The following is a 21310-nucleotide window of genomic DNA, read 5'->3' as shown; positions in this document are numbered from 1 at the left end:
AGCACTCCCACGTGTGTCAGTGGAGTAAAGCCCAGCTCCCGGAGTCCGGTGGCCCCAGGGGGCGGGTCGTGGGCAGCGCCCACACTCTGCGCCGCTCGGGGCCCGACTGGAGACTCTGGTAATGCTCGGCCACGATCGCGGCCCCGTCCCCCCCGCCCGGACAGGCAGGCAGCTCCGCCCAGCGTGGCTCAGCCCGTCCCTATAGGCCCATCACCACCACGCTGCAGCCGGAGGGTGGGGCCGGGCACTGAGTACCGCCCAGGCCACGCCCCAATGTGGAAGGGCAGGGCCTCATGCTCGGCAGTGACGTGGTGATGGCAGAACTCTATGTGAAACTGGGTGAGGGGGTGGCGGGGACATTCCGCGACTCCCCCCATGTGCTGGGGGGAGGGGAAGCCCTGGGCCCTCCTGTCATGGGGGTGGGGGGAGCCCTGGGCCTTCCTATCATGGGGGGGAGGGAGAGGCCTTGACCATTCTGGCATGTGGGGAAGAGGAGGGGAAGCCCTGGGGCCAGTTCTTGTGCAGTGCCAATAATTGGTGCCATTTGTGTCTCCCCAGGGAACAAGGAGCGCGGCTGGAAGGACCCCCCCTCAGTTTTCCTATGGGTTGCAGACCCAGTGTGGTGGCCCAAAGCACCCCCCATCACATGCAGGGTCCCCACCCCACCCCATGGAGCGCCCCCAGGTTAGAATTGCCCCAAACGTTGTCTTGCAAGTGGCGGGCCCGCGCTGGGGATAGCAGAGCCCACCAGGGCCCCCGCCTGAGTTAAGCCCAGTCTCTGGCTCAAAGCCCCCTTCAGAGGGGTCCCTCTGAGGAGGATTTCCAGCTTCCATGCTCCCTAAGCCCCTGTGCGGGGAATCAGGGCCACCTGCCCGTCCTCTGAGGCCCCAGGGCTCAGGCTCTTGGGCTGGTCACTGTCTCAGGCTTTGCTATAGCTCCCGAGGGACTTTCCTGTCCTGCAGAGACCAACCAGCACCCGAGAGAGGCTTTGGGGAAAACTGAGCAAATCTTTTATGCCCTGGATTCTGTTTCACCCCAGCTGCCAGTCACGTTACTCTTCTGTATGAGGCAACATGAGCTGGGGTTAGGGGTTGAGTTCCAGTACTGGGCCTTCGGTTCTAGCCTAATCTTCCTCCTGTGTGGTGTGCCCATGTCACCTCACTGCCCCAGTTTCCCCCCTGGCAACTGAGGAAAACGATACTTAGTGCACGAGAGGGGCCGAATTGTAATTCGTTTGCTTTGAGAGCAGTACACAGTACTACAGCTGCCGATGGGTGATTCCTCCTCAGGAAGACTGACTGTGTTTTGCATGCCTCAGTAGAGCTCACTGCCCAAATCCAGTGGGAGGCACGACCCCAGCCTGGGTGCTCATTACCTCCTTTCCTCTCTGGCAAACAGGCAGCCCCCTGGCTTTGCTGGGTACTTTAGCATTTGCTGGTGATTTCCCTGAGGTCAGATCCACTCATGTGTCCTAGTGAGGGACAGATACACCCAGCCCCGCTTTCCTCTGCCATGGCCACCCCAGGGACAGGGTAGGGAAAGCAGGGTACTGCAAGTTCCTTACAGTGAGCCACTGCCTGCCCTCATCTGCAGACTAGGCAGCGGCTCACTGTAACATGGCCATATGCTCATCAGCGGCTGGCCTGACCCCAGCCCGTGTCACTCAGGGCACTGTGGCAGCTACCATGTGGGAATGCCTGTTAGTCCCTGCTGACCTGGCCAGATCTCAGCTGTGGCCCATTCCCAATGACCTGAGCCACCCAGTCCCCAGGTGCAGACAGGGCTCTCCAGAACTGTTACTGCAGGGAAAACCCACAGCACTGAGTCTTAGCCCAGGACAAGTGACTGAGGCTCAGGGCTGGTAGCTAATAACAGCAGTGTAAATGTTCCCACTTGGGCTCTGAGAGCCTCCCCCTTGCCAGGTTTCAGAGCCTGAGCAGGAATGTCTACACTGCTATTTTTAGACCCACAGCCTAATTGACTGGGGCTCTGAGACTTGCTGCCGCGGGGTTTTCTTTGCAATGTAGACATACCCTCTGCTAAGTAGGCCAGCTTGGCTTTTCACGCTTGGCACAGCAAGTCCAGAGCATTGCTCTGAGTGTTTTCCACCTCAGGCCACCAGAGCTTGGAGTGCCACCTCACCCCATGGTGTGCTGAGCAGGTGAGATGCTGCATGGTTTGGACTGGACTCATTCCGGTGGCTGTTGACTACATAACGTTTGTGTTTTTAGCTCCTACTTCAACAAATTCTGCTCCTCCAGCTGTGCCGGCAGCTTTGCCCCCCAAGCCTGTGGGGCCACCCCCTCTTGCGCTGCGCAGCCCTGAGGCCGGACGCTCTGATGCTGTGAGGCCGGATGCTGCAAAGCAGGCCGCAGACCTGGCTGAGGAGGAGTGCGATGTGAACGTAGACAATGTTCTAGCCCCTCTGAATGAGGCTCTAGGCATGTGCAGGAATGCCAGGCAGGTGAGGGTTGCTGCTGCGCCCAGTGGCATTGCCAGGGACTCCTTTTGCCAAAGGATGTCGAGCCTTGTACCTGGCTGTCCCTCAGGATTTGTGCAGCCAGAGAAGGGCCCATCAAATGGAGTGTTTGTTCTCTGATACAGCCAAGCCATTCCCAAGTTGTCCCTTTGCACCCTGCTGCCTGTGAGGACACAAGAGCTCAGTTAGCTGGGTGTGGGTGGCTCTGTGGTAGAGGTCTTCCCCCCGGTCTGTCACTGCAGAGGGCACTCCCTGTGCATCCCTGTCATCCATGATGAAGTGGGAGGGCAGGGGGACCTTTTCCCTACCTTAGTGCTGGGAGGTGGGGGCTCTGGCTCCAGCCCTAGTGGTGAGGGGCTCTTCACTAAGGACCCTCTCTGGCCTTCCAGAAACAGATGTGCGATGACATAGGCAGAAGCCTCGCTGTGTTTCAGGAAATGTGGCTCCAGGGAAAGCTGTCTGCCCCTGTGAGAAAGAGGATGAATATCCTGGTGCAGGGTGAGCAGGGGACAAGAGGGCGCCAGAGAGCTGTGACCCATTCCAGGGACACGCCCACTTTATATGTCCAAGGGGTTCTGCACTGTAGCCTGCTTGTGCTGCTTTCCTGGCTCTCCTTCTCTCAACACTCAGAAGGCATTTGCCTCCCACATCCATTGCCCTGTCACCAGGAGGCCTGTTTTTGCCGTCTCTCATGTCCCTCTCCAGCTGACTATAGTACTCCCATCACTTTGGTATCTAGGCACACGTCCTGTGACCACGAGCGAGGCAGGGAGAAAGATACAGTGTCCGCGAGGCCGGCTGCCACGTCCTGTGACCCCAAGCGAGGCAGGGAGAAAGATACGGTGTCCGCGAGAGCTTAAGGCCTATAAAACAGGCTAAGGCCTAAATGGAAAAAGCCGAGTGAACAGAAGTATAAGGGGTCACTCAAGTTAACTGAAATTGGCACAGGAAAGTGCTGATACTGCAAGATTGTAAGACTGCCAAAATATTACTAAAATATGTAGCAGATATGGGAGGTACCAAGATACTAACTCTCTAAAATGACACTTTTATGGATAGAAATGACAAAATGTGATACATGGAGTTATTTTGCCCAAATCAGCCAATCAATGGAAAGAGGTGGTATTAGATTATGTCAAGAGGGTGGCAACTACCTACGTCAAAGGGGGCAGAACAAAAGTGTATGTAACAACGAATAAAAGAGGGTGTCAGAAGGAATACCGGCATCCGGTCTAGGGGATAATGGAAAGTCCCGCCATTGGGCCGTGCCCATTGTAACGTCGCATATGTGAAACTGACCCAGAGATACTCTGTAAGTCACTTCTCATTGTGCTGCACACAATAAACCTGGCCTGGGTGCTAATCCATGGTTGTGTCAATTCATTCGATCGTTAGAGCCGTCTCAGTTACCTGCGCAGAGCTGGGACAGCATCTACACAGGGACACACGCTCGCAGCCTACACTGATAAACATCGATGACCAACACACCGATTACAAAACCTGTGACCCCAAGCGACACAAGGAGGCAGATATGGTGTCCGTGAGGCCGGCTGCCATGTCCTGTGACCCCAAGCGAGGCAGGGAGAAAGATACGGTGTCCGCGACACCGACTGCCACGTCCCGTGACCCTGCGCAACGAAGGGAGGCAGATACGGTGTCCCGAGGGAGGCAGATACAGTGCCCGCGAGGCCGGATGCCATGTCCTGTGACCCCGAGCAACGCAGGGAGGGAGATACAGTGTCCGCGAGGCCGGCTGCAACGTCCCATGACCCCGAGTGAGGCAGGGCGAAAGATACGGTGTCCGTGAGGCCAGCTGCCGCATCCTGTGACACCAAGCGATGCAGAGAGGCAGATAAGTTGTCCGCGAGGCCGGGAGCCACGTCCTACAACCCGAAGAGACGCAGGGAGGCAGATACGGTGTCCGCAATGCTGGCTGCCACATTCTGTGATCCCGATCGAGGCAGGGAGGCAGATACGGTGTCCGTGAGGCCGGCTGCCATGTCCAGTGACTGCAAGCGATGCAGGGAGGCAGATATGGTGTCCGCGAGGCCGGCTGCCAAGTTCCGTGACACAGAGTGACGCAGGGAGGCAGATACGGTGTCCTCCAGGCTGGCTCCCACATCCTGTGATCCCGAGCGATGCAGGGAGGCAGATACGGTGTCCGCGAGTCCATCTGCCACGTCCCATGACCCCAAGCGAGGCAGGGAGAAAAATCCATTCTTTGCGAGGGCCGCTTCCTCATCCTGTGACCTTGAATGATGCAGGGAGAAGATACGATGTCCGCGAGGCCGGCTGCCACGACCTGTGACTCCAAGCAAGGCAGAAAGAAAGATACGGTTTCCCCGAGGCCAGCTGCCGCATCCTGTGAGCCCGAGCAAGGCAGGGAGAAAGATACGGTATTCGCGAGGAAGGCTAACACGTCCCATGACCCTGAGCGACGCAGGGAGGCAGATACGGTTTCCGTGACACCCGCTGCTACGTTCTGTGACCCCGAGCGAGGGAGGGAGAAAGATACGGTGCCCGTGAGGCCGGCTGCCATGTCCTGTGACCCTGAGGAAGGCAGAGACGCAGATACGGTGTCCACAAGGACGATGCGACGTCCTGTGATGCAGAGTGAGGCAGGGAGAAAGATACAGTGTCCGTGAGACCAACTGCCACGTCTCGTGACCCCGAGCGATGCACGGAGGCAGATATGGTGTCTGCGAGGCCAGCTGCAACATCCCATGACCCCGAGCGAGGCAGGGAGAAAGATACGGTGTCCACGAGGCTGGCTGCTATGTCCAGTGACACCGAGCGAGGCAGGGAGGCAGATACCGTGTCTGCTAGGCTGGCTGCCATGTCCCGTGACCCCAAGCGACGCAGAGAGGCAGTTTCGGTGTCTGTGATGCCGGCTGCCACGTCACGTGACCCCGAGTGAGGCAGGGAGAAAGATACGGTGTCTGCGAGACCGGCTGCCACGTCCCGTGTCCCCGAGTGACACAGTGTGGCCGATACGGTGTCCCTGAGGCCGGCTACCACGTCCCGTGACTACGACCTAGGCGGGGAGGCGGATACGGTGTCTGCGAGGGCGGCTTCTATGTCGTGTTACCGCCAGCGAGGCAGGGAGAAAGATACGGTGTCCGCAAGGCCGGCTGCCACTTCCCGTGACCCTGAGCGATGCAGGGAGGCAGATACGGTTTCAGTGAGGCCCGCTGCTACTGTTTGTGACCTCGAGTGAGGTAGGAAGAAAAAACAGTGTCCCTCAAGGCCGGCTGCCAAGTCCTGTGACCCTGAGCGAGGCAGGGAGAAAGATATGGTGTCCGCCAGGCCCAGTGCTACGTTCTGTGACCCTGAGTGAGGCGGGAAGAAAGATACGGTGTCCACGATGCCGGCTGCCACATCCTGTACCCTGAGCGAGGCAGGGAGAAAGAAACGGTGTCTGCAAGAGCGGCTGCCGCGTGCCGTGACCCTAAGCGACACAGAGAGGTAGATATGGTGTCCGCGAGGACGGCTGCCGCATCTCATGACCCCTATTGAAGCAGGGAGGCAGATACGGTGTCTGCGAGACCGGCTGCCAAGTTTTGTGACACTGAGCAAATCAGGGAGAAAGATAAGGTGTCTGCGAGGCCCGCTGCCACATTCCTTGATCGCGAGTGAGGCAGGAAAGTAGATACGGTGTCTGCGAGGCTGGTTGCCATGTACCGTGACCCGGAGAGAAGCAGGGAGGCAGATATAGTGTCTGCAAGACCAGCTGCCACGTCCCGTGACCCCGAGAAACGCGAGGAGGCAGATATGGTGTCTGTGAGGGTGGCTGCTATGTCCTGTGACCCCCAGGAATGCAGGGAGAAAGATACAGTGTCCGCGAGGCCGTCTGCAACTTCCAGTGATCCCGAGCGATGCAGGGAGGTATATACGGTGTCCGCCATGTCGGCTGCCATGTCCTGTGACCCCAAGCGAGTCAGGGAGAAAGGTACTGTGTGTGCAAGGACCACTGCCAAGTTTTGTAACCATGAGTGAGGCAGAGTGAAAGATAGGGTGTCCGCGAGGCCGGCTGCCACATCCTGTGACCCTGAGCATGGCAGGGAGGCAGATACGGTGTCCACGAGGCCGGCTGCCAAGTTCCATGACACAGAGTGACGCAGGGAGGCAGATACGGTGTCCTCCAGGCCGGCTCCCACATCCTGTGATCCCGAGCGATGCAGGGAGGCAGATACGGTGTCCGCGAGTCCATCCGCCACGTCCCATGACCCCAAGCGAGGCAGGGAGAAAGATCCATTCTTTGCGTGGGCCGCTTCCTCATCCTGTGACCTTGAATGACACAGGGAGAAGATACGGTGCCAGTGAGGCCGGTTGCCATGTCCTGTGACCCTGAGGAAGGGAGAGACGCAGATACGGTGTCCACGAGGACGATGCGACGTCCCGTGACGCAGAGTGAGGCAGGGAGAAAGATACGGTGTCTGCAAGACCGGCTGCCACATCCCGTGTCCCCGAGTGACGCAGTGTGGCCGATACTGTGTCCCCGAGGCCGGCTACCATGTCCCGTGACCACGACCTAGGCGGGGAGGTGGATACGGTGTCTGCGAGGGCAGCTTCTATGTCCTGTGACCGCCAGCGAGGCAGGGAGAAAGATACAGTGTCCGCGAGGCCGTCTGCAACTTCCAGTGATCCCGAGCGATGCAGGGAGGCATATACGGTGTCCGCCATGTCGGCTGCCTTGTCCTGTGACCCCAAGCGAGGCAGGGAGAAAGGTACTGTGTGCACAAGGGCCGCTGCCAAGTTTTGTTACCATGAGTGAGGCAGAGAGAAAGATAGGGTGTCTGCGAGGCCGGCTGCCACTTCCTGTGACCCTGAGCATGGCAGGGAGAAAGATACGGTGTCCGTGACGACAGCTGCCACATCTTGTATCCCTGAGTAAGGCCTCGTGGATGAGTAAGGATGAGTTGCTATCTCGCGAATAGCATCCTGCATACCTCGCGGATGAGTAAGGCCTCGCGGAAACCATATCTGCCACCCTGCATAGCTCAAGGTCATGGGACATGGCAGCCGTCCTCACGGACCCTCTATCTTTCTCCCATCCTCTCTTGGGGCCACAGTACGTGGCAGCCGGCATCGCAGACACTGTATCTTTTTACCTGCCTTGCTCGGGGTCACAGGACATGGCAGCCAGCATCTCGGACACTGTATCTTTCTTCTTGTTTCACTCGTGGTCACAGAACATAGCAGCGGGCCTTGCCAAAACCATATCTCCCTTTCTGCATCGCTCGGGGTCACAGGACATGGTAACCAGCCTCGCGGACACCTTATCTTTCTCCCTTCCTCGCTCAGGTTCACAGGACTTGGCAGGGGGCCTCGCAGAGACTGAATCTTTCTCCCTGCCTCTCTCAGGGTCAAGGTCCGCAGCAGCCCGCCTCGAGGAAACCATATCTTTCTCCCTGACAAACTAGGGGTCACAGAATGTGGCAGCCAGCATCGCGGACACGGTATCTTTCTTCCTACCTCATTTGGAGTCACAGAATGTAGCAGCGGGCCTCGCAGAAACCATATCTACCTCTCTGCATCGCTCTCGGTCACGTCACGTCACAGCCGACCTCGGGAACACCGTATCTGCCTTTCTGCGTTGCTCAAGGTCACGGGACATGGCAGTTGTCCTCGCGGACCCTGTATATTTCTCCCTGCCTCGATTGGGGTCATGGAACGTGGCAGCCAGCTTCGCAGATACTGTATCTGCCTCCCTGCCTCACTAGGGGTCATGGAACCTAGCAGGCTGCCTCGCATAAACTGTATCTGCCTCCAGCATCGCTCAGGATCACTGGACGTGGCAGCCATCCTCGCGGAAACTGTATCTGACGCCCTGCATCGCTCAGGGTCATGGTATGTGGCAGCCGGCCTCGTGGACAGCGTATCTGCCTCTCTGCGTCACTCAGGATCACGGAATGTGGCAGCTGGCCTCGCAGACACCGTATCTGCCTCCGTGCGTCGCTCGGGCTCACGAGACATGGCAGTCGGTCTCACGCACACCGTATCGTTCTCCCTGCCTCACTCTGCGTCCCAGGATGTCGCATCGGCCTCGCAGACACCGTATCTGCCTCTCTCCATTGCTCAGGGTCTCAGGACATGGCAGCCGGCCTCGCGGGCACCGTACCTTTCTCACTCCCTCGCTCGGGGTCACAGGACATAGTAGAGGGCTTCTCGGAAAATGTATCTTTATACCTGCCTCGCTCGTGATCAAGGAATGTGGCAGCGGGCCTCGCACACACCATGTCTTTTTCCCTGCCTCACTCAGGGTAACAGGACTTGGCAGCCGGTCTAGCAGACACCGTATCTGCCTCCCTGCATCGCTCAGGGTCACTAGATGTGGCAGCGGCTCTTGCAGACACCGTATCTTTCTCCCTGCCTCATTCGGGGTCACAGGACTTGGCAGCCGGCCTCGCGGACACTGTATTTTTTTTCCTACCTCACTCGGGGTCACATAAAGTAGCAGCGGGCCTCGAGGAAACTGTGTCTACCTCCCTGCCTCTCTCGGGGTCACGGGACGTGGCAGCTGGCCTCGCGGACACCATATCTTCCTCCCTGCGTCACTCTGGGTCTCGGGACTTGGCAGCCAGTCTCGCGGACATTGTTTCTGCCTCCCTGCATCGCTCGGGGTCATGGGACGTGGCACCTGGCCTCGTGGACACCGTATCTGCCTCCCTTGCTCTCTAGCAGAAGGCCTCGTGCACACCGTCTATTTCTCCCTGCCTCGCTCTGGGTCACAGGACTTGGCAGCCGGCCTCGCGGACACTGTATTTTTCTTCCTACCTCACTCACGGTCACATAAAGCAGCAGCGGGCCTCGCAGACACTGTATCTTTCTCCCTGCCTTGCTGGGGGTCACAGGACATAGCAGCCGCCCTCACAGACACCATATCTGCCTCCCCGCATCGCTCGGGGTCACGGGACGTGGCAGCTGGCCTCGCGGACATCATATCTGCCTCCCTCCTTCTCTCCAGGTCACGGTACATGGCAGCCAGACTCGTAGACACCGTATATGCCTCCCTGCGTTGCTCTGGGTCTCGGGACTTGGCAGCCAGCCTCGCGGACACTGTTTCTTCCTCCCTGCATCTCTCGGGGTCACGGGACATGGCACCTGGCCTCGCGGACACTGTATCTTTCTCCCTGCCTCACTCGGGGTCATGGGACGTGGCAGCAAGACTCGTGGACACCAAATATGCCTCCCTGCCTCGCCCTGTGTCACAGGACGTGACTTCCGGCCCCGTGGACACCAGAGCTTTCTCCCTGCCTCGCTCAGTATCATAGGAGGTGGCAGTGGGCCTCGCGGAAAACATATCTGCCTCCCTATGTTGATCGGGGTCACGGGACATGGCAGCTGTCCTCGCGGATCCTGTATCTTTCTCCCTGCCTCACTCACGGTCATGGGACTTGGCAGCCAACCTCGCGGACACTGTATCTGCCTCCCTGACTCACTAGGAGTCACGGAACGTAGCAGGCTGCCTCGCGTAAACCGTATCTGTCTCCTGTATCCCTCAGGGTCACAGGACGTGGCAGCTGTCCTCACGGAAACCGTATGTACCTCCCTGCGTCGCTCAGGGTCACAGGATGTGGCAGCCGACCTCGTGGACAGCATATCTGCCTCTCTCCATGTGAAGGGAAAACAAGATGGGGTCTCTGTTTTTGCTGAGAACTGATTTTAGAATTCACTGTAAAAAGTCTGAGATAGAAAATGTTTCATTAGCAGTTATTTAATCTTAGAATGTTTTGTAGTAATGAAATAGTTAAGAGGTCTAGACACTAGTACAGATGGAATGCAGAGAAAGACTTTGTAACTTAGATAAGGAAAGTTGCAAGTATTCAGTTAGAAAATTCCTAGATAATACTTTTTAGTATGTATGACCGTGGAAACTGTGACGTGTAAAAACTTGTTTATACCATCCTATAAATACGGTCTGTTTTTTGGAAGCAGGTGTCATTCCTTATATTTGAAGGGATCACCTTCTTTATGTAAAGAATAAACTTTGACTTTGCTAAATCTGTTGTTTGGCTATTTCAGGACGTTCCGCTGAGCAAGAGAACCTGTAAATAAGGACCCCTGAGTTTGGGTTCTTCCACATCCGTCACTTGGGGTCACGGGATGTTGCAGCCGGCCTCGCAGACACTGTATCTTTCTCGCTGCCTCACTCTGCGTCACGGGACGTCGCATCGGCCTCGCGGACACTGTATCTTTCTCCCTGCCTCACTCTGCATCACAGGACGTAGCAGCGGGCCTCTCAGACAATGTATCTTTATCCCTGCCTCGCTCGGGATCAAGGAATGTGGCAGTGGGCCTCGCACACACCCTATCTTTCTCCTTGCCTCGCTCAGGGTCACAGGACTTGGCAGCCGGTCTCGCAGAACCATGTATCTACCTCCCTGCTTCACTAGGGGTCACAGGACTTGGCAGCCGGTCTCGCAGAACCATGTATCTACCTCCCTGCTTCAGTAGGGGTCACAGGACGTGGCAGCCTTACTCGTGGAAACCGTATCTGCCTCCCTGCATCGATCAGGGTCACTAGATGTGGCAGCCGCTCTCACAGACACCGAGACTTTCTCCCTGACTCCCACGGTGTCACAACGATGTGGCAGCGGGCCTCGCGGAAAACATATCTTCCTCCCTACTTCGATCAGGGTCACAGGACGTGGCAGCCAGCCTCGCAGACACCATATCTTTCTCCCTGCCTCACTCGGGATCAAGGTCCATGGCAGCCGTCCTCGCGGACACCGTCTCTTTCTCCCTTCCTCGCTCCAGGTCACAGGACTTGGCAGCCGGCCTCGCGGACTCCATAATTTTCTTCCGACCTCACTCGGGGTCACATAAAGAAGCAGCGGGCCTCGCGGATACAGTATCTGCCTCCCTGCATCGCTCAGGGTCACGGGAAGTGGCAGCCGTCCTCGTGGAAATCGTATCTGCATCCCTGCCTCGCTGGGGGTCACAGGACATAGCAGTCCCCCTCGCGGACACCGTATCTGCCTCCCCGTCTAGGTCGTGGTCACTGGACATGGCAGCCGGCCTCGGGGACACCGTATCGGCCACCCTGCATCGCTCAGAGACATGGGATGTGGCAGCCGGTTTCACAGACACCGTATCTATCTCCCTGCCTCACTCGGGAACATATGATGTGGCAGCCGGCATCACAGACACCGTATCTGCCTCCCTGCGTCGCTCTGGGTCACGGGACTTAGCAGCCGGCCTGGGGGACACCGTATCTGCCTCTCTTCATTGGTCTGGGTCATGGCACGTGACAGCCGGCCTTGGGGACACCGTATCTGCCTCCCTGCATTGCTCAAGGTCACAGGACATGGCAGCCGGCCTCGCGGACACCGTATGTGCCTCCCTTGCTCTCTCGGGGTCACGGGACGTGGCAGCTGGCCTTGCGGACACCATATCTTCCTCCCTGCTTCTCTCTGGATCACGGTACATGGCAGCCAGACTCGCGGACACCGTATATGCCTCCCTGCGTCACTCTGGGTCTCGGGACTTGGCCACCGGCCTCACGGACACCGTATCTTTCTCCCTCCCTCGCTCGGGGTCACAGGACATACCAGCGGTCCTGTCAGACAACATATCTTTCTCCCTGCTTCAATTGGGGTCACAGAACGTACCAGCGGGCCTTGCAGAAACCGTATCTGCCTCCCTGTGTTGCTTGGGGTCATGGGACATGGCAGCCGGCCTCACAGACACCATATCTTTCACCCTGCCTTGCTCAGGGATACAAGACGTGACAGCTGTCGTCATGGACACCGTATCTTTCTCTCTGCCTCACTCATGGTAACAAAACTTGGCAGTGGCCCTGGCATACACAGTACCTTTCTCCCTGCCTCGCTTGGGGTCACAGGCCATGGCAGCGGGCATGGCGGACACAGTATATGCCTCCCTGTATCGCTTGGGATCACTGGAAGTTGCACACAGCCTCGCGGACACCTTTTCTGCCTCCCTGCGTCGCTCAGGGTCACGGGATGTGGCAGTCGGTCTCACGGACACCGTATCTTTCTCCTTCCCTCGCTTGGGGTCACAGCGCAGTTCCAACCCAGCCCAGCTCTAGCCCAGCTCCAGCCCAGCTCTAGCTCCAGCTCAAGCCCCAGCTCCAGCCCCAGCTACAGCACAGCTCCAGCACAGCCAAGCTAGAGCCAAGCTTCAGCGTAGCTCCAGCCCCAGCCCAGCACAGCTCCAGCCCAGACACAGCTCCAACCCAGCTCCAGCCCAGCCCAGCTCTAGCCCAGCCCCATCTCCAGCCCCATCTCCAGCCCAGCTCCAGCCCAGCTCCAGCTCCAACCCAGCTCCAGCCCAGCTCCATTCCAGCCCCAGCTCCAGCCCAGCTCCTGCCACACTCCAGCCCAGCCCAGTTCCAGCCGCAGCTCCAGCTCAGCTCCTGCCACACTCCAGCCCAGCCCAGCTCCAGCTCAAGCCCAGCTCCAGCCTAGCCCAATGCCAACCCAGCTCCAGCCCAGCTCCAGCCCCAACTAATACCCATCCCCAGCTCCAGCCCCGCTCCATCCCCGCTCCAGCACAGCCAAGCTAGTGCCCAGCTCCAGCCCAGCCCAGCTCCAGCCCAGCCCAGCTCCAGCCCAGCCCAGCTCCAGCCCAGCACCAGCCCAGCCGAGCTCCAGCCAAGCTCCAGACCAGCTCCAGCCCAGCCCCAGCTCCAGCCCCGCTCCATCCCCGCTCCAGCACAGCCAAGCTAGTGCCCAGCTCCAGCCCTATCCAGCTCCAGCCCAGTCCAGGCCCAGCCCAACTCCAGCCCAGCTCCAGCCATGCTCCAGCCCAGCTCCAGCACAGCCAAGCTAGAGCCCAGCTCCAGCGCAGTTCCAGCCCAGCCCAGCTCTAGCCCAGCTCCAGCCCAGCTCTAGCTCCAGCCCAAGCCCCAGCTCCAGTTCAGCCCAGCTCCAGCCCAGCTCCAGCCATGCTCCAGCCCCAGCCCCAGTTCCAGCTCCAGCTCCAGCTCAGCTCCTGCCCCGCTCCAGCCCAGCCCCAGCTCAAGCCCAGCTCCAGCCTAGCCCAATGCCAACCCAGCTCCAGCACAGCCAAGCTAGAGCCCAGCTCCAGCGCAGCTCCAGCCCAGCTCAAGCCCAGCTCCAGCCCAGCTCTAGCGCAGCTCCAGCCCAGCTCTAGCTCCAGCCCAAGCCCCAGATCCAGCCCCAGCTCCAGCACAGCTCCAGCACAACCAAGCTAGAGCCCAGCTCCAGTGTAGCTCCAACCCCAGCCCAGCGCAGCTCCAGCCCAGCACCAGCTCCAGCCACAGATCCCGCTTCAGCCCAGCTATAGCTCCACTCCAGCCCAGCCCAGCTCCAGCCCAAATCCAGCCCAGCTCCAGCCCAGCCCAGCTCCAGCCCCAGCCCCATTTCCAGCCCCAGCTCCAGCGCAGCTCCTGCCCCGCTCCAGCCCAGCCCAGCTCCAGCACAGCCCCAGCTCCAGCTCAGCTCCTGCCCCTCTCCAGCCCAGCTCCTGCCCAGACCAGCTCTATCCCCACACCAGCCCCAACCCCAGCCCAGTTCCAGCTCAAGCTCCAGCTCCTATCCAGACCAGCTGCAGCCCAGCTACAGTTCAGCCAAGGCCAACCCCAGCCCAGCCCCAGCCCATTCCCAAGAACAGGCAAGCTCAAGCCCAGCCCCAGCCCAGCCTATCTCCAGCCGAGTTACAGCACAGCTCCAGCCCAAGCCCCAGCTCCAGGCCCAGCTCCAGACCCAGCGCCCTTTCCAGACCAATATCCAGCCCAGCCCCAGCCCCAGCTGCAGCTCCAGCTCCAACCCAGGCCCAGCCCAGTCCAGCTCCAGCCCAGCCCCAGCTCCAGCCCAGGCCAGGTCTAGCTCCTGCCCATCCCCAGTCCAGCGCAGCTCCATCCTCAGCTGAAGCGCAGCCCTGCTCCAGACCAGCCCAGCCCCAGCACAGCCAAGATCCATCCCAGCCCATCTCCAGCCCAACTCCAGTAAAGCCCCAGCCCAGCCCCAACTCCAGCCCCAGCTCCAGCCCAGCTCTAGCTCCAGCCCAGCTCAAGCCCACATCCAGCTCTAGCTCCAGCCCAGCTCAAGCCCACATCCAGCCCAGCTCCAGACCAGCTCCAGCCCAGCTCCAGCCCAGCCCCAGCTCCAGCCCCAGTCCAGACCAGCCCCAGCGCAGCCAAGTCCAGCCCAGCCCCAGCCCCAGCTCCAGCCCAGCCCCAGCCAAGCCCAGCTCCAGCTCAACCCCAGCTCCAGCCCAGGCCTGTTCTAGCTCCTGCCCATCCCCAGCCCAGCGCAGCTCCAGCCCCAGCTGAAGCGCAGCCCTGCTCCAGACCGGCCCAGCCCCAGCACAGCCAAGATCCAGCCCAGCACAGCCCAAGCTCCAGCCCAGCTCCAGCCCTGGTCCAGTACAGCCCAGCTCCAGCCAAGCTCCAGCCCAGGCTCAGCCCCAGCTCCAGCTCCAGCTCCAGCTCAAGCTCCGACTCCAATCCAGACCAGCTCCAGCCCAGCTAGAGCACAGCTCCAGCACAGCGCCAGCCCAGCCCCAGCTCCAGCCCCAGCTTCAGCCCAGCCCCAGCCCAGCCCATCTCCAGCCCAGCTCAGCTACAGTTCAGCCCAGCCCAGCCCCAGCCCAGCCACAGCACATTTGTAGCACAGGCAAGCTCAAGCCCAAATCCAGCCGAGCTCCAGTCCAGCCCCAGCCTCAGCTCCAGCGCCAGCTTCAGCACAGCCCCAGGCCTAGCAGAGCCAAGCTCCAGCTAAGCAGCAGCCCCAGCTCCAGCGACAGCTCCAGCACAGCCCCAGCTCCAGCCATGAGCCATCCCCTCTCCAGCACAGCCAAGCTAGAACCCAGTTCCAGCACACCTGCAGCCCAGCCCAGCTCCAGCCCCATGACCAGCCCAGCCCTGCTCCAGCTGCAACCCAGCCCCAGCTTCAGCCCAGCCCCAGTTCCAGCCCCAGCTCCAGCCCAGCCCAATTCTAGCGCCAGCCCAGACCAGCTCAAACACCGGCTGAAGCGCAGACATGCTCCAGCACAGCCAAGCTCCAGTACACCCCCAGCCCAGCCCCAGCTCCAGCCCCAGCTCCAGCCCAGCCCCAGCTCAGCTCTCGCTCCAGCCCACATCCAGCTCTAGCTCCAGCCCAGCTCAAGCCCACATCCAGCCCAGCTCCAGACCAGCTCCAGCGCCAGCTCCAGCTTAGCCCCAGCTCCAGCCACGGTCCAATCCCGCTCCAGGACAGCCAAGCTAGAGCCCAGCTCCAGCCAACCTCCAGCCAAGCTCCAGCCCAGCTCCAGTCCAGGCCCAGCCCCAGCTCCAGCCCCAGTTTCAGCACAGCCCTAGCCCAGCCCATCTCCAGCCCAGCCCAGCCCAGCTACAGTTCAGCCCAGCCCAGCCCCAGACCAGCCCCAGCACATCTCCAGCACAGGCAAGCTCAAGCCCAACTCCAGCCCAGCTCCTGCCCAGCCCCAGCCCCAGCTCCAGCGACAGCTCCAGCACAGCCCGAGCTCCAGCCCCAGCCCAGCCAAGCTCCAGCCCATCCCCAGCCCAGCCCATCTCCAGTCTAGCTCAAGCCCAGCTCCAGCACAGCCCCAGCCCCAGCTCCAGCGCCAGCTCCAGCACAGCCCCAGCTCCAGCCACGGTCCATCCCCGCTCCAGCACAGGCAAGCTACAGCCCAATTCCAGCCCACCTGCAGCCCAGCACAGCTCCAGCCCCAGCCCCAGCCACAGCCCAGCCCCAGCACAGCCAAGCTCCATCCCAACCCAAGTTCCAGCCCATCTCCAGCCCAGCCCCAGACACAGCTCCAGCGCCAGCTCCAGCACAACCCCAGCTCCAGCCACGGTCCATCCCCGCTCCAGCTCCAGTTCAAGCTCCAAACCAGCCCCAGATCCAGCCCACCCCCAGCTCCAGCACAGGCCAGTTCTAGCTCCTCCCCATCCCCAGCCCAGCGCAGCTCCAGCCCAAGCTGAAGCGCAGCTCTGCTCCAGACCTGCCCAGCCCAAGCCCAGCCCCAGCACAGCCAAGATCCAGCCCAGCCTCAGCCCAGCCCATCTCCAGCCCAGCTCCAGTACAGTCCCAGCACAGACCCAGCTCCAGCCGAGCTCCAGCCTAGCTCAAGCCCTGCTCCAGCCCCAGCACCAGCCCAGCCCATGACCAGCCCAGCCCTGCTCTAGCTGCAACCCAGCTTCAGCCCAGCCCCAGCTCCATCGCCAGGTCCAGCCCAGCCCAATTCTAGCGCCAGCCCAGACCAGCTCAAACCCCGGCTGAAGCGCAGACCTGCTCCAGCCCAACTCCAGCCCAGGTCCAGCCAGGCCCCAGCCCTAGCTCCAGCGAATCTCCAGGACTGCCCAGCTTCAACCCAGATCCAGCCCAGCACCAGCCCATCTCCAGCCCAGATCGAGCCATACTCAATCCCAGCCCCAGCTCCAGCCCAATCCCAGCCCAGCCGAGCTCCAGCTCAAGCTTCAGCCCAGATCTAGCCTAGCCCCCGCTCCAGCCCAGCGCAGCCCATCTCCAGCGCCAGCTCCAGCCCAGATCCAGCACAAACCAGGTCTAGACCAGGTCCAGCCCCAGCTCCAGCCCTGTCCCAGCCCTAGCTCCAGCCCCATCTCCATCCCAGCACAATTCCACCCCCGCTCCAGCCTAGCCCAATTCCAGCCCCTTTCCAGACCAGCTCCAGCCCAGATCCAGCCCAGCCCCAATCTTGCCCCAGCTCCAGCTCCAACCCAGCTCCAGCTCAAGCTCCAGCTGCATCCTAGCGCAGCTGTAGCCTATCCCAAATACAGCCCAATCCAGGTCAGCGCAGCCTAGCTCCAGCACAACCCAGGTCTAGACCAGCTCCAAACCCAGCCCAGCACAGCCCAGCCCCAGCGACAACTCCAGCACAGCCCCAGATCCAGCCACGGTCCATCCCCGCTCCAGCACAACCAAGCTAGAGCCCAGCTCCAGCCCAGCCACAGCTCAGCCCAGCTCCAGCCCAGCACTAGCTCCTGCCCATCCCCAACCCAGCGCAGCTCCAGCCCCAGCTGAAGCGCAGCCCTGCTCCAGACCATCCAAAGCACAGCCCCAGCACAGCCAAGATCCATCCCATCCCCAGCCCAGCCCATCTCCAGCCCAGCTGCAGTACAGCCCCAGCCAAGCCCCAGCTCCAGCCCCAGCCCCAGCCCAGCTCCAGCCCAGCCCCAGCTCAGCTCTAGCTCCAGCCCAGCTCAAGCCCACATCCAGCCCCATCTCCATCCCAGCTTCATCTCAGTTCCAGCCCAGCCCAACTCCAGCAAAGCTCCAGCCCAGCCCCAGCCCCAACTCCAGCCCCAGTTCCAGCCCAGCCCCAGTTCCAGCCCCGCTCCATCCCCGCTCCAGCCCAGCCCAGCTAGAGCCCAGCTCCAGCGCAGGTCCAGCCCCAGCCCAGCTCCAGCCCTTCTTAAGCCCAGCTCAAGCTCCAACCCAGATCAAGCTCAAGCTCAAGCTCCAGCCCCAGCCCAGCCCAGCTGCTGCCCAGCTCAATCTCCAGCTCCAACCCAGCCCTGCTCAGCCCAGCCCCCAGAGCCAGCCCAGCCCCAGCTCCAGCCACGCTCCATCCGCGTTCCAGCACAGCCCATTTAGAGCCCAGCTCCAGCCCCAGCCCAGCCAGGCACAGCCCAGCCCAAACCCATCTCCAGCACCAGCTCCAGCCCAGCCCAGCTGCAGCCCAGCTCCAGCCCAGTTCCATCCCAGCCCCAGCCGAGCCCCAGCCGAGCCCAGCTCCAGCTCGAACTCCAGCTCTAACCCAGCCCTGCTCAGCCCAGCCCCAGCCCAGCCCAGCTCGAGCCCATCTGCAGCCCAACTCCAGCCTAGCTCCAGCTCAAGCTCCAGCTCCAACCCGGCCCTGCTCAGCCCAGCCCCAGGCCAGCCCAGCTCCAGCCGAGCCCAAGCCCAGATCCCTGCATGCTTGCCTCGCTCGTGGCCAGGGTAGACGGCACCCAGCTCGAAGAGATCGGATCTTCCCCTCTGCCACTCTTGGTGCCTTAGGATGTGGCAGCCGGCCTCACGGACATACGACCTGCATCTCTGCGTCGCTTGAAGTCACAAGACTCGAAGACACCAGATCGGACTCCTTGCCTCTCTCGTTCTCAATGTCGTGGCAGCCGGCTTCGCAGACATGCTGATTGCATCTCTGCGTTGCTCGGAATCACAAGCCTCGCAGACACCAGATCGGACTCCCTGTCTCGCTGGAAAGTAGAACATAGACGTTGGTCTCACAGCCACTGTATCTGCCTTTCTGCGTCGCTTGGGCTCACGAGATGTACCGCTGGACTTGCAGACACCGGATTCACCTCCCTGCCTTGTTCAGGGGTATGGGACGTGACAGCGAGGCGTAGGGACCCCGGATTGGCCTCCCTGTGTCACTGGAAAGCGAAGAGTAGCAGTCGGTCTCGTGTATACTGTATCTGCATCCCTGCCTTGTTCGGGCCGACGGCAGGTGGCGGTCAGCCTCGCAGAGATGAGATCTTCCTAACTGCCTCTCTCCGAGTAACAGGACGTGGCAGCCGGCATCGCAGACACAAGGCCAACACACAGGGCTCAGAGATGAGCCCGTGGAGGAGTAACTCGACCCACTTTTTGATGGGTCATTTACTGACCCTCCTCAAGGCTGACAGTTTCAAATCCCATAGACTCCCATGATGTGTCAGTCGGCACCCTGGAAGCTATTGTGGAGGGTGAAATTGTATTCCATGGAGAGAGAGCTCAGAGCTGAGTTCTTAGAAGGGTAACACGACCCACTACTGGAAGGGTCATTTCCTGATTCTCCCCTCTGGGGTGACAGTTAGAGCCCCATAGACTCCCAGGATGTGTCAGTCGGCACTCTGGAAGCTTTTGTGCAGGGTGAAAATGTGTTCAATGGAGAGCGGACACGTAGTCGAATTCGTAGAGGGCTAACTCGAGCCACATCTGGGTGTGTTAGTCGGCACTCTGGAAACGTCTGTGGAGTGTAAAAGTGTGTTCAATGGAGAGAGGGCTCAGAGCTGAGTTCGTAGACCGGTAACTCGACCCACTCCTGGATGGGTCATAGCCAGACTCCCTCCCACTGGACTGACAATTAGAAGCACGATGCACTCCCAGGATGTGTCAGTCGGGACTCTGGAAGCTTCTATGGAGGGTGAAAGTGTGTTCATTAGACAGAGGTGCACAGAGACGAGTTTGTAGACGGGAAACTCGACAAACTTCTGGATTGGTCATTTCCTGACGCCCCCTCAGGGCTGACAGTTAGAACACCCATAGACACCCAGGATGTGTCACTGGGCACTCTGGAAGCTTTTGTGGAGGGTGAAAATGTGTTCAATGGAGAGCGGACACGTAGTCGAATTCGTAGAGGGATAACTCGAGCCACATCTGGATGTGTTAGTCGGCACTCTGGAAACGTCTGTGGAGTGTAAAAGTGTGTTCAATGGAGAGAGGGCTAAGAGATGAGTTCGTAGACGGGTAACTCGACCCACTTCTGGATGGGTCATTTCCTGACGCTCCCCTCAGGGCTGAGAGTTAGAGACCGCCTAGACTACCATGATGTGTCTGTCGGCACTCTCTGGAGTGTTCAATGGAGAGAGGGCGCACAGAAGAGTTCATAGAGGGGTAACTAGACCCACATCTAGAAGGGTCATTTCCTGACACGCCCCTCAGGGCTGACAGTTAAAAATCCCCATAGACTCCCAGGATGTGTCAGTCGGCACTCTGGAAGCTTTTGTGGAGGGTGACAATGTGTTCAATGGAGAGCGGACACGTAGTCGAATTCGTAGAGGGATAACTCGATCCACATCTGGATGTGTCAGTCGGCACTCTGAAAGCTTCTGTGGGGCGTGAAAGTGTGTTCAATGGAGAGAGGGCTCAGAGCTTAGTTCGTAGAAGGGTAACACGACCCAGTACTGGAAGGGTCTTTTCCTGACTCCCTCCCACTGGACTGAGAATTAGAAGCACGATGCACTCCCATGATGTGTCAGTCGGCACCCTGGAAACTTCTGAGAAGTGTAAAAGTGTGTTCAATGGATAGAGGGCGCACAGAAGAGTTCATAGAGGGGTAACTCGACCCACATCTGGAAGGGTCATTTCCTGAGTCTCCCCTCTCAGGGCTCATAGTTAGAACCCCCATAGAGTACCATGATGTTTCAGGCCGCACTCTGGAAGCTTTTGTGGAGGGTGAAAATGTGTTCAATGGAGAGCAGACACGTAGTCGAATTCGTAGAGGGATAACTCGATCCACATCTGGATGTGTCAGTCGGCACTCTGGAAACTTCTGTGGAGTGTAAAAGTGTGTTCAATGGAGAGAGGGCAAAGAGATGAGTTCCTAGACGGGTAACTGGACCAACTTCTGCATGAGTCATTTCCTGACCGCCCACGGTGCTGAAAGTTAGAACCCCCATAGACTCCCATGATGTGTCAGTCGGCACTCTGGAAGCATCTGTGGAGGCTGAAAGTGTGTTCAATGGAGGGAGAGCACAGAGACGAGTTCATAGAGGGGTAGCTCGACCCACTTCTTGAAGGCTCATTTCCTGACTTCCCACCTCAGGCCTGACAGTTAGAACCCCCATGATGTGTCAGTCAGCACTCTGGAAGCTTCTGTGGAGGGTGAAAGTGTGTTCAATGGAGAGAGGGCTCAGAGATGAGTTCGTAGAGGGGTAACTCGACCCACTTCTGAAGGGTCATTTCCTGACTCCCCCCACTGGACTGACAGTTAGAACCACCATAGACTCCCATGATGTGTCAGTCGGCACTCTGGAAGCTTCTGTGGAGGGTGTAAAAGTGTGTTCAATGGAGAGAGGATAACAGAAGAGTTCATAGAGGGGTAACTCGACCCACATCTGGAAGGGTCATTTCCTGAGTCTCCCCTCTCAGGGCTCACAGTTAGAACCCCCAT

General features: G+C 59.7%; 1 pseudogene; it reads left to right on the top strand.

Moving 5' to 3' along the window:
- The first annotated feature begins 293 nt into the window (after nucleotides 1–293).
- On the top strand, nucleotides 294–3842 carry LOC137165574 (steroid receptor RNA activator 1-like; annotated as a pseudogene).
- The last annotated feature ends 17468 nt before the right edge of the window (nucleotides 3843–21310 follow it).

The sequence above is a fragment of the Emydura macquarii genome, unplaced genomic scaffold, assembly GCF_026122565.2.
Source record: "Emydura macquarii macquarii isolate MOO-44397 ecotype Brisbane River unplaced genomic scaffold, CSIRO-AGI_Emac_v2 contig_2768, whole genome shotgun sequence".
NCBI classification, from domain to species: domain Eukaryota; kingdom Metazoa; phylum Chordata; order Testudines; family Chelidae; genus Emydura; species Emydura macquarii.
The sequence above is the reverse complement of the archived record's forward strand: the minus strand, read 5'-3'. Positions and strand labels throughout refer to the sequence as shown.